A 12,074-nucleotide genomic window follows, 5' to 3' on the forward strand; every position below is an offset into this window, starting at 1 on the left:
GGGTCCAGCACTCAAACTTGGCACAGCATAATGCATAATCCCAAATGTCCATTCTCATGATCAATACTGTTTAAGCCCCTGAAAATGCTTTCCATATTTTTGGCATTATCCTCCTAACACAATGTGAATGCATCAAAATGCCATAGTTTTGGAATTTTACCATTGCTAGAATCAGAGAGGGACACTGTGAGTGTGAGGACTATATGAGTGGTGGAACTACTCAGGTAATAGAAAAGACAAAATAATGAATGTCAAATTCTTGCCTCTCAGATACCATGAATGCAATACATTTTTGCATAATCATCTTTCCCTGAAGTGCTGTCAGTAAAATATCATCTCTTTCTTTTTTTTTTTTTTTTTTTTTACAATTTCTCGTTCCAAATTATCACAGTATTTGCAACAGATGCTTTTTATGACTGAGAAATATTTTACCACATTAAGCAGCTCATATTACTCTTAAATCTGTGTATATGTAGGTATTGACATCACACTGTGGAGGTCGTTACTGTGTTTTTTTTCTTTCAGTCAACTAGATAAACACTGACCACTAGAATTGAAAATGATGTTATTGTATAAAATTCTTAAGATTTATTAGATTTTTTCAAAACAATAAAATTAAAATTAGCTCTATTTAAATAATTTTATTTTATTTTTTTATTAATCAAAAAAAAGAAAAGAAATTAACACAACATTTAGAAATCATTCCCTTCTACACATGCACTCAGTAATTCTTAGTATCATCACATAGATGTATGATCATCATTTCTTAGTACATTTGCATCAATTTAGGAAAAGAACTAGCAAAACAGCAGAAAAAGATATAGAATGTTAATATAGAGAAGAGAATTAAAATAATAATACTAATAATATATATATATATTATATATAATAATATATATATATATAAAGGAAAAAGAAAAAAAACAAAAACAAAAGATACAAACAAACAAACAAAAAAACATATTTCAGGTGCAGCTTCATTCAGTGTTCCAACATAGTTACATTACACTTAGGTATTATTGTGCTGTCCATTTTTGAGTTTTTGTATCTAGTCCTGTTGCACAGTCTGTATCCCTTCAGCTCCAATTACCCATTATCTTACCCTGTTTCTAACTCCTGCTGGTCTCTGTTACCAATGATATATTCCAAGCTGATTCTCGAATGTCGGTTCACATCAGTGGGGCCATACAGTATTTGTCCTTTAGTTTTTGGCTAGACTTACTCAGCATAATGTTCTCTAGGTCCATCCATGTTATTACATGCTTCATAAGTTTAGTCTGTCTTCAAGCTGCATAATATTCCATCGTAGGTATATGCCACAGTTTGTTTAGCCACTCGTCTGTTGATGGACATTTTGGCTGTTTCCATCTCTTAGCAATTGTAGATAATGCTGCTATAAACACTGGTGTGCAAATGTCTGTCTGTGTCTTTGCCCTTAAGTCCTTTGAGTAGATACCTAGCAGTGGTATTGCTGGGTCGTAATCCATTCTGCCATTCTATGTCTTTTGATTGGGAAATTCAGTCCATTAACTTTTAGTGTTATTACTGTTTGGATAATATTTTCCTCTACCATTTTGCCTTTTGTATTATATATATCATATCTGATTTTCCTTCTTTCTACACTTTACTCCATATCTCTCTCTTCTGTCTTTTCATATCTGACTCTAGTGCTCCCTTTAGTATTTCTTGCAGAGCTGGTCTCTTGGTCACAAATTCTCTCAGTGACTTTTTGTCTATAAATGTTTTAATTTCTCCTTCATTTTTGAAAGACAATTTTGCTGGATATAGAAGTCTTGGTTGGCAGTTTTTCTCTTTTAGTAATTTAAATATATCCTCCCACTCTCTTCTAGCTTCCATGGTTTCTGCTGAGAAATCTACACATAGTCTTATTGGGTTTCCCTTGTATGTGACAGATTGTTTTTCTCTTGCTGCTTTCAAGATCCTCTCTTTCTCTTTGACCTCTGACATTCTAACTAGTAAGTGTCTTGGAGAACGCCTATTTGGGTCTATTCTCTTTGGGGTGCGCTGCACTTCTTGGATCTGTAAATTTAGGTCTTTCATAAAAGTTGGGAAATTTTCAGTAATAATTTCTTCCATTAGTTTTTCTCCTCCTTTTCCCTTCTCTTCTCCTTCTGGGACACTCACGACACATATATTTGTGCGCTTCATATTGTCATTCAGTTCCCTGATCCCCTGCTCAAGTTTTTCCATTCTTTTCCCTATAGTTTTTGTTTCTTTTTGGAATTCAGATGTTCCATCCTCCAGTTCACTAATCGTAGCTTCTGTCTCTTTAGATCTACCATTGTAGGTATCCATTGTTTTTTCCATCTTTTCTTCTTTGTCCTTCACTCCCATAAGTTCTGTGATTTGTTTTTTCAGATTTTCTATTTCTTCTTTTTGTTCAGCCCATGTCTTCTTCATGTCCTCCCTCAATTTATTGATTTGGTTTTTGAAGAGTTTTTCCATTTCTGTTCGTATATTCAGCATTAGTTGTTTCAGCTCCTGTATCTCATTTGAACTATTGGTTTGTTCCTTTGACTGGGCCATATCTTCAATTTTCCGAGCGTCATCCATTATTTTCTGCTGGTGTCTGGGCATTTGATCAGATTTCCCTGGGTGTGGGACCCGGCTGGTTGAAAGGTTTTTCTATGAAATCTCTGGGCTCTGTTTTTCTTTTCCTGCCCAGTAGGTGGTGCTCGTGGTGCTTGTCTGTCTGCGGGGCCCACCAATAAAAGATGCTGTGGCTCCTTTAACTTGCCAATCCGAATCTCGCAGTCGGCCTGGGAAACCGCGCCTGGAGGGGGGGGGGGTCGCCGGCCGCCCTGGCTTGGGGGAGTGCCGGTCCAAATTGCCCAGCTGGCCCTAGACGCCACACAGCGGGAGGGCCCCGCTATCCAACGTTCCAGTCAGACCAGGGAGCCACATGCGTGGAGGGGACCCCAGTCGCCAGCCGCCCCAGCCGGGAAAATGCACGCCCCTCGGGTATCTCACCGCAGTGGATTCTCCCTGCCAATTCAGCCATTCCAGAATGGGGTACGCTGTCTTTTTGGTCTCTGTCGTGGCTCTGGGAGCTGTTTCGTATTGTTTCTGTTTCTTTAGTTGCTTTTCTGGAGGAGGAACTAAGACCCGCACGTCTTACTAAGCCGCCATCTTCACTTTTGATTCTCTATTTAAATAATTTTGATTTGAAATTGATATTCAATCATTTATTTTGCGACCTGACTTTGAAATATGGTAATTTGAATGTTTTATTAAAAGCTTTTAAATAGCTTTATTTTTAATATTTGCATTTACTTTAATTTACATTTAAAAATGTATATTTTGTACATTGAAATATATTCTTTAATCTTTTAGCTCATTACTGTAAATAGAGCACAAACTACATTATCTTGATTGTGGCGAGGATATGGTTAAAGTATTTGTAAGCTTGCTCTGTGTTTGCCTGTCATCAAGCAGTGGAAGACCACTGCTCCTTTGTCTGCTTGTTTGTTGAAAACAGCATGAAAGCTGAAAACAGCTTAAGATGTCTCTCTGCTTTGATGTATCATTTGCATATCCAACTGCTTTGCTTAGCTGTGGCATTTGCTTATTTGCAACATATCCTCCTACTCATGGGAAAATTCCTGCTTTGTTCTTAAAATTAAAGATACCTTCTCGAGGCAAACAGGAACCTCCCCAGTGTTCAATGGAAAGCTTAACTCCAAATGCCCCCATTACCCAATAAATAGCTCGCAGAAAATAAACTTGAGGCTCTGGCTTTCTCTTGGGACAGGGACTTCCTTGCTTTCTGACTTTGTGTCAAAAGTTTTTTCTTCTCATGCTGATTCTTTGTGGGACAAAGAATAATTGTCACAGGTGGTGTCACCCACAATAGTTTTAACAATATAATTAATGATTTGCTGAAATGTAAGCAAGAAAAATCCATTTCTTGAAATAAATAAGTAATTTCTAAATATGTACATTTTTATATTACTATTCACCTAAATATTGCCAGCCTATCAAATGAACATTCAGATATGCACAAGGATAATTGTAGTCAGTCATCCTGGTACTTTGGTAACTTTCAGTCATAGGAAAAAACTGTTTTATACACGTTTTTAATTTGTCATTATGTAGGCATATTTGTCAAGAAAGGACATATTTTATATAATAGTTTTGTTAGCTTAATTTATGACTTCTAACTCTCTTCACTATAGTAGTTAATCACTATTTAGTCAAACTCCATTTGACTCTTGCAACAGGTCCCTCAACGTTAGAGGCAGATTTGTTCTTTTGGTCCCCACTTTCTAACCCCTTCTCTTCTCATTACTTTTTTACCTATGAACTCTGTGACTCTTAGTTACAGCAATTGGCCATAAGCCTTGCACAGATCTAGACAAAACTTGGGAGCAAAGCCAAAAGACATCAAATCATGATTCAACAATTGTAGACACTTGCCCTACTGTAGAAGCTATACTTACATGCAACGTGGGTAAAAGGAAATATTGCTGATTAAAGGTTGCAGAGAGATACCCATATTCGTGTACAAACTTATTTGTCCTTTGGAGTGCAGTAACTTTCTAGAGCTCTTGTCCTATGACATGCATGGGAGATTCCTTCCATGGCTCCATGATCATCTGATTCTAATTACTGTTACAAGTCGATTCTTCTCCTAGAGTCTAAAGTTACTTCTTTATGGGGGGAGGATAAAATAAGAAGAGAAGAGTCACCAATATTCCTGATTCAGAATTTGGCAGTCAAATCTTTTTTTTGTTCTTCCCTAGAATCCTTGAATTTTCACCACCATGGTTTACTCCATTTCATACTTTGCAACTGAATATATCCATCTTCTTCACCTCTGCTTCCTGTCTGTGGTGGTTTAAAGCTGATTATACCCCAGAAAAACAAAAAATTGAGTTCTTAAACTCAATCCATTCCTGTGGGTGTGAACTCACTCTAACTAAGACCTGTTAAATTGGGGAACCTGGAAGGGCACTGCAACGGGAGCTGCGGAGGCTGGGTCACTCCTCCCAACATGATTTCCGGAACCACCCCTTCCGGATGACATGACTTCTGGACCCGCCCCTTCCAGACACCTGACTTCTGGAGAACTGCCCCTTCCAGATGTCACCTGACCTGCTTGCTTAAAAACTGCCCAAGCCATCACCCAGGCGCAGACTCACCTTTCTCCATCTTGGATTTGGTGAACTTTGCTCGGGAGTGTAGAAATAAACCCGCCTGCTTTAAATTTCCTAGTCTGCCTTCCTTCTTTCTCACCCTTTCGCCTCCTAAACCTTTTGAGACCTTTTTAATGAGGTTACTTCAGTTGTAACCCAGCTCAATCAGGATGGATTTTAGTCCTATTACTGGAGTCCTTTTATAAGCATAATGAAATTCAGACAGAGTGAAAGCCACAGAGGAAGCAGCCAGAAGCTGAACATCAGTGCAGCTTGGAAGAGAAAAGAGACCAGGAGACACCACCATGGAGAAGCTTTGCCATGTGACAAGCTAAGGACTGAGGGTCGCCAGCAGCTAGCCCCAGAATGCTAGACTTTGGGATTTTCCTTTAGCTTCAAAAGTGCGAGCTAATTAATTCCCATTGTTTAATCTGACCCATTTCATGGTAGTTGTTTGAGCAGCTAAGGAAACTAAAACATTGTCTAATAGCATCCTTTTTAAAAATTAATATTATTCACACAAATGCACAAATAGGCATATGATATTTTGATTTATATTTCAGTCTTTCTTTTTCTTTGTCTGTTTTTTGCCTGGATTCCTCCCCTCTCACTTCCCTGCACATATTAGTTCTCCTCCCCCACCAACCAAGGTAACATATGAATAACCTGGTATGTATCCTTCCTTGTTTTATTCTATGCTCTCATAGTCCTATATATCTGTGTATACGCATATATATGCAAAGTTATTTTGTATTGGTTTAATAGGAACAAGACCATATAATACATGTTTGTCAGCATGATGCTTTATGCACAAGCTAAACCTCTTGCAAATTAGCACAATTCGACTGGCATAGCGTTAAGTCATTCTTTTAAATATTTGCATAATTATTAATTTGCAAATGTATTGATTTGCATAATTGTTACTAGGGAGGATATGCCTTTAATTAATTCAGCCATAGCCCTATTGATCCAAAAGCATTCTCAAAAGATTCTTGGTATTTATGGTCCAAGATTTAAGACTCTAAATTAGCCCATACTGGAGCGCACTCAGAAATCAGGACTCCAGGGTTTTATCTTCACTTGTTACACTCTAAAAATTCTCAAGAAACAGATTGTGTAACTGTCAAAGATCTATATGGTATCTCTACTGGGAAAAGATGAGCAGAAAAAAATTCTGTAAAACTTCATATCTGGCTGCTTCACGTAATGGCCAGACAATGGAAAACAACTCTCCTTGTGCAAAACTCCTCAATAGAGTAGGAAGGACAGTCTACCTCCACTCATGATGCTACCACCCGCCAACTAACTAACCGGTTTCTAAACTCTGCATAACCCCATCTAGGTGGTGGGTGGGGCTGATGTGATGGGCTTCACTCCTGTGACGATATGTTATATACCTACAAAAATGTGCCATCTAGCACAATTTTCTTTCTGATGAACTCAAAATCAATTGACTTAAGAGAACTATGTTCTCCTAAAACATCCTCTTAAAATCTTGAAACTCTATGTTCTTTTAAAATCAAGCCAATTATGGGGGTGCAGGGGTAGTTCAGTGGTAGAATTCTCACCAGCCATGCAGGAGAACTGGGTTTGATTCCTGGCCCATGCACATCCCAAAAACAAACAAGCAAACATACAAAGAAAACAAACAAACAAAATTAACAGAATGGTGCTGCAATAACAGGATATTCACATGGTAAAAGGATGAAATGTGACCCTGGGTATATGGCATAAAAAAGTAAAATAACATAAAATAATCAAGCTGATTAGAAATGATTTTGGTCAATATATCTCTGTTTCAAGAAAATTCTACCCCAAACACATTGCCTGTGTTAGGATCCTAGGGCTGCTGTAATAAATTACCATAAGCTGATAGTCTATAACTGCATGGCCTGTTATCTCAGTTCTGGAGAGCCTGCAGTCTGCAGTTAAGGGTTCACAGGGCAGATCACCCCCTAGAGGGTCTAGGGGAGAATGCTTCCTTGCCTCTTTCAGCTTCTGATGGCTGTTGGCCTTCCATGGTTTTTTGGCTTGTGGTGATATCACTCCAATCTTTGTCCCTACCTTCATGTTGCCCCAACCTTTGTATGTGTGTGTCTCAAATCTTCCCTTACCTTTCCATTATAAGGATATTTGTCATTGGACTTAGCATCCACCTGGATAGTCCAGGATGACCTCATCTCAAGGTCCTTGTCTTAATTGCATCTGCAAAGGCCCTTTTTCCAAATAAGTTCGGCCACCTTCTCAGGTTCCAGGGATTTGAACGTGAACCTATCTTTTGGGGGGTCAGTATACAACCCATTACATTTTTATTGTTATCCAAAAATTAATATCATTTAAAATGTTGATATCAAATTATAGGTTTTATAATCTACAGTAATGTTGAATTTTGTTTATGACCATTCCACTGTGTCTTTAAAAAGACGCACGAAAGTGTGTCTTTTCAAAATTTTTCACTTCATGAATAATGCTTTAATGAGCATATAAATTTGTCCCTACAGTATTTCCCTTTTAGTGGATTATTTCTTTTGGGTATATTCCAAGGTATGGGAGTCCTTTGTCAAAAGATTCACCCCAAAATTGTTTTGAGTGATTGAACATTTTATACCATATAAAGGTAATAGATAAATTACTCTCCTAAGAGGTTTGTCAATTTACCTTTCCATTGGATGAATGATTTCACCACATTCTCACCAACAAATGACAGTATCATTCAAGTACTGTCACACACATTTGGAAGACACATTCAAAATGGGTGCAGGTATGAAAAAACAATATATTTATCTGATTTTAACTTTTTCTGTCTTTCCTGCTTTCAGACAGCCGTCAGAGAAAATTAGCCAGTGTCTTTAGGCTACACTTTAACACATTTAAATAAAGTGAGTCTAATAAAAGAGAATTTAAGATGTGTAAATAATTTTTAAATGCATGAAATTGCTCATTTCACTAATCCCAACATTCATGAACTGCGTTGCATTTCTTCAGTTGTATGTTGATTGTTGTAATAAAGAGAACAGGAACAGATTACAAGGTAACTATTCCTTTTTGGCTTTTCTTAACACAACATGTTTATTTGGGGATTTAACTTCCACCTTGCCCCGAGAATAAGGTTAGGTATTGGGTGGGTTTCAGCACTTCTTCACCGAGGACGGCATCTCCACTCACATCCCTGTCCATCTCTTTACAAGTATTCTCTAATAGTTCCAGTTTTTGTTTTGTTTTTTTTTTCCGTTTAAAAATTAACCAAGACCTAATCCCCCCAAAAGCTATCAAGCCAGGATATGATTTGACTTTTTTTTAACCTGACACACAGCTGCGGCTACAGCTCGCGTCTCTGATCCTTTCTAGATTGCTGGCCGTCCTCCCACGCCCACCTCAAGCAGACAGACCCCAGCGGTCCGTGCATCAAACTCTGGGTAAGAGTAAACCGCTCCTCCAGCCCGCCCCCCTCCTCCCGCCCTGGATTCTTAAAGGGACACTACACTTGTGGGTCATTGTGGGGCGCCTCCGCAGCGTCCGGAGCTGAGAGAAGAGCACCCTCACATGGATGTGCAGGGTGGACGAGCCAAGTGCCTGCCTTTTCTCCTGGAATGGATAGGGAAAGGTGTCTCCTTCAAGCATTTAAACCCGAAACTGTGAGCATCTACCTCCTCCACCCTCATTTCCCCTTCCGATTAAAATCAACGTTTCATTTGTTCTCCTCCCTCCCTCCCTCGGTCTAGGTGTGGGAGCTCCCCTTCTTTTCCAGTCCAGAGCGGGGCGCCTTTCCAATTGCCTTTACCTTTTTCCTCACCCACCTATTAAAAAAGGAAGGAGAGGTGAAAAAAAAATGAGTAATAGGGAGCAGATCGGCTTGGTGCTGAATGAATGGAAGCTGCGGGGCGGGCCTCCGTGCACTGCCGCCCTGCCCCCGATGATGTAGTCCCCGGCCTGTAGGGCCCTCGCCGGCCCCGCGCCCTACGCCTGCCGAGACCGCGGCGGCGACCGGGAAGATCTGAGGGAGGGTGGTTTCCTCCCGCCCCACACCAGTCAGGAGCCGGATTTCCAGTGTCACGTTTGGGAGCCGAAAAGACGAGAGCGGTTTCCTCGTGGCTGGAGTACTCCCGGTAGCCTCGGGGAAGGACCGGGATTTAGAGCAACACTAGTTGAACCCCACCCGGTGGCGGAGGAGAAGGTATTCCAGGGTTCTCAGCCCAGCCGCTCGCAGAGCCCGCGCGCTCCGAAGGCAAAGCCCGGGCTGGGGGTGGCATGGGAGGGCTTGGCTGGGTTCCCAAGAAAGGGGCGGATCCCTGCGGGAACTCGAGGTGGGGCGGGTGTGAGCAGGGGGGTGGGGGGTAGTGGTGGGAGGAGGAAGCATTTACGGAGGTTCTGCCCCTTAGAGCTGCCCGTTCCGTACCCCGTTGTCGGCTGTTTAGGCACGTTGGGAATTGACACAGCCAGCCAAGGTGGGACCCGCAGGGGGAGGAAACGGTACCTAGCAGCGTGCCTGGAACGGCCCTTGTAGGTTAACGTGGGGGGGCCGAGAGGTCGTGGGGCTCAGTGGTGGCTGTGTGGCTGTGTACTGCGGGAGAGAAGCGCTTGGCCGGGCCTTCTTGGCCCCTGCGGCTATTCTTGGAGAGAGAGCGTCCCCTCAGGGGCCACGTGCTGAGCCGCATCCACGCGGGGTCAGTTCCTGCACCGGGTATCGCCCGGGCGCGCTCTCCCGGCACCCGGAACGCTGCTTTGCACGCCCCTCTCCCCACCCCAGGCTGCGCGCCTTGGAACTCAGGCCTGGCGAAGCTGGCCAGGAGGAGGCTGAAATGCGCTGGGGCAGCAAGGGCGGGTCCTGCCCCTTACAAGTTTTTTACTTCACCGTGTGGCCTGGGCTTTTTGGAGAGTGGAAGGGAAAAGGTACCAGACTACTACCTCGAGTAGATGGTTTACCGGAAGGCCTGTCACACCCAGGGAGTAAGATCATCCACACAGCAATTCCAGACAATTTAAACAATTAATGATCTACCTTTTCCTAGAGATCACAGGAATGTGTCCCATCTGCCAAATTCGAACTTTTTCACTTTTCAGGGTGGGTAGAATTATAAACACCTTTGATGGATAAGTTACCTGGCACGAGCCACCAAGGCTCTCGCTGGATCTTTGGCGGCTGATTTAATCATAGTAGAAGAGTTCCCCTTGTGCCTGAGTAAGAACAAGCTTCGAATTGTTTCAATTGTCTGGAACAGCTAGGTGACCAGTAAAATTTAAATGAATTGTATTTTTTCTGCTTGTTAGAGACTGTATGAAGAGAAGTCTGACACTTCTGTGCAAATGGAAATTTGAGAATTACCCTGCGGTTTCAATTACCCATCTCTCTATCTCCATTTATATGGTTTGGAAATTTGGCTGAGGGGCTATTTAGTGTAAATGTTATAAAGCAGGGCATTGGGACTAAATAAAATTTTAAGGCACCCACTTAAACTGCAAACACAGATTTTTTGTCAAAATTTACATTTAGGGCTAGTTATGTGTGAGATTTCTAGTGGATGGCCAACAGCTTTTTACTAGCCAGACTCAATTTGCAATATTTCATCTGTATTCTTTATAGTTACTCTTCGTATTTTTAAGGGCATCTTCTCCACCTGCTTTACTAATTAATTCCTATCTTACTCTAATTCCTAGCCATTGGTTATATGTATCTAAAAAACAGATTTGTCACCATGAGTTTTTAAGTCATACCACCACTGGAGAAATTAAAGAAATATTCAAGCTTACACAATGTATAGTCCTCCTGACATTTCATCATCTGCTTTTCTATCTGCTGAAGATGTACTCTTGAGTGCATTTTTTGCAACATCTGGGCTGCTTAACAATTCCTCATGTTTTTGCATTAATGCATATGCACAGAGAGACACTTGTGAAAACTTCTTCACAAATACCATCCCAAGGGGAATCAAGCATAGTGACCACCTGCATTCTTGGCTCTGCTAATCTGTTCTGACATTGTGGGCCCTGTGAGAACATTTATTCCTCTTGAAAAGCCATGCTGATTCCTTTATTTTAACAGACTACTTTGAGAATCTGATAAAAGTTATGGACTATGAAAGACAAACCTGTGCACCTCCCAGTTTTCCTGACCTTGTCACATTATTTTGGTTAAAAAAATAAAGTAAAAGTAAACTAAGGTATTGAGGATTTTGAATGTTCCTTAAAAGTCATCATTTAGACAAGATTTGAATGGAACCTAAAAATATAGAATAACTTCTTGGATCCCAAAGATACTCCTGAATTAAGTTGGTGTTTGGGTCTAATTACTCCAACAATCGAACAATGATAACCTGAAAATGATTTTGAGAAGGTAATCTTTAATTTTCAAAACTCCCTATTTCCACTGTCTTGATCAAGTCCCTCTTTTAAATATTCTAGGATATAATCAATATAAAATACACATACTGTGGGTCACGGTGGCTCAGCAGGCTGAGTTCTTTGCCTGCCATGCTGGAGACCTGGGTTCGATTCCTAGTGCCTGCCTATGCAAAAAAATAATAATAATGTGCATACTATCTGTATCAAGTTTTCTTTACCTCCTGTGACATTGGTGGCTGGTAACGAGGAACTAAGGAAATTTGGGCAAATCTTTTGTCCTTATACTCTCCTTTCTCTCTCTGACCCCAGAACTTATCTTGATCCTAGCTTCCCATCCTCACCTAACTCAGAAAACTTGATGAAAGTAGAGTGAAAGGAAATGAGACATACTTCCTTATCAAGGTCTTAAAAAGTGGGGAGACTCAAGGATGGGTGGAGACTCTTTCATGCAACTCCTCAGTGCAGAGGCATTCTGTGTGCTTAAGGATACAAAGTACCAGGTCCTAGACTAGATACATTTATGACAGCATTGCAGAAGTCAAAAGATGTAACTGTAAGGTGTTTGTTAAAATAGACAAG

The 12,074-nt window shown here is 40.9% G+C and overlaps 1 protein-coding gene across 3 annotated transcripts in view; it reads left to right on the plus strand.

Annotated features, from left to right (window-relative positions):
- The first annotated feature begins 8,464 nt into the window (after positions 1-8,464).
- The window catches only part of FAR2 (fatty acyl-CoA reductase 2), a 168,482-nt gene continuing 164,872 nt past the window's right edge, over positions 8,465-12,074 (plus strand). For 2 of the 3 annotated variants that reach the window (XM_077170423.1, XM_077170426.1), the window contains exon 1: positions 9,091-9,330. The gene's annotated coding sequence lies outside the window, so the exon portion shown is untranslated. Of the gene's footprint in view, positions 8,573-9,090; positions 9,331-12,074 lie in introns of those variants that run through there. The other variant, XM_077170424.1, reaches the window with a different exon arrangement.

Source organism: Tamandua tetradactyla, chromosome 7, assembly GCF_023851605.1.
Source record: "Tamandua tetradactyla isolate mTamTet1 chromosome 7, mTamTet1.pri, whole genome shotgun sequence".
Classification (NCBI taxonomy): domain Eukaryota; kingdom Metazoa; phylum Chordata; class Mammalia; order Pilosa; family Myrmecophagidae; genus Tamandua; species Tamandua tetradactyla.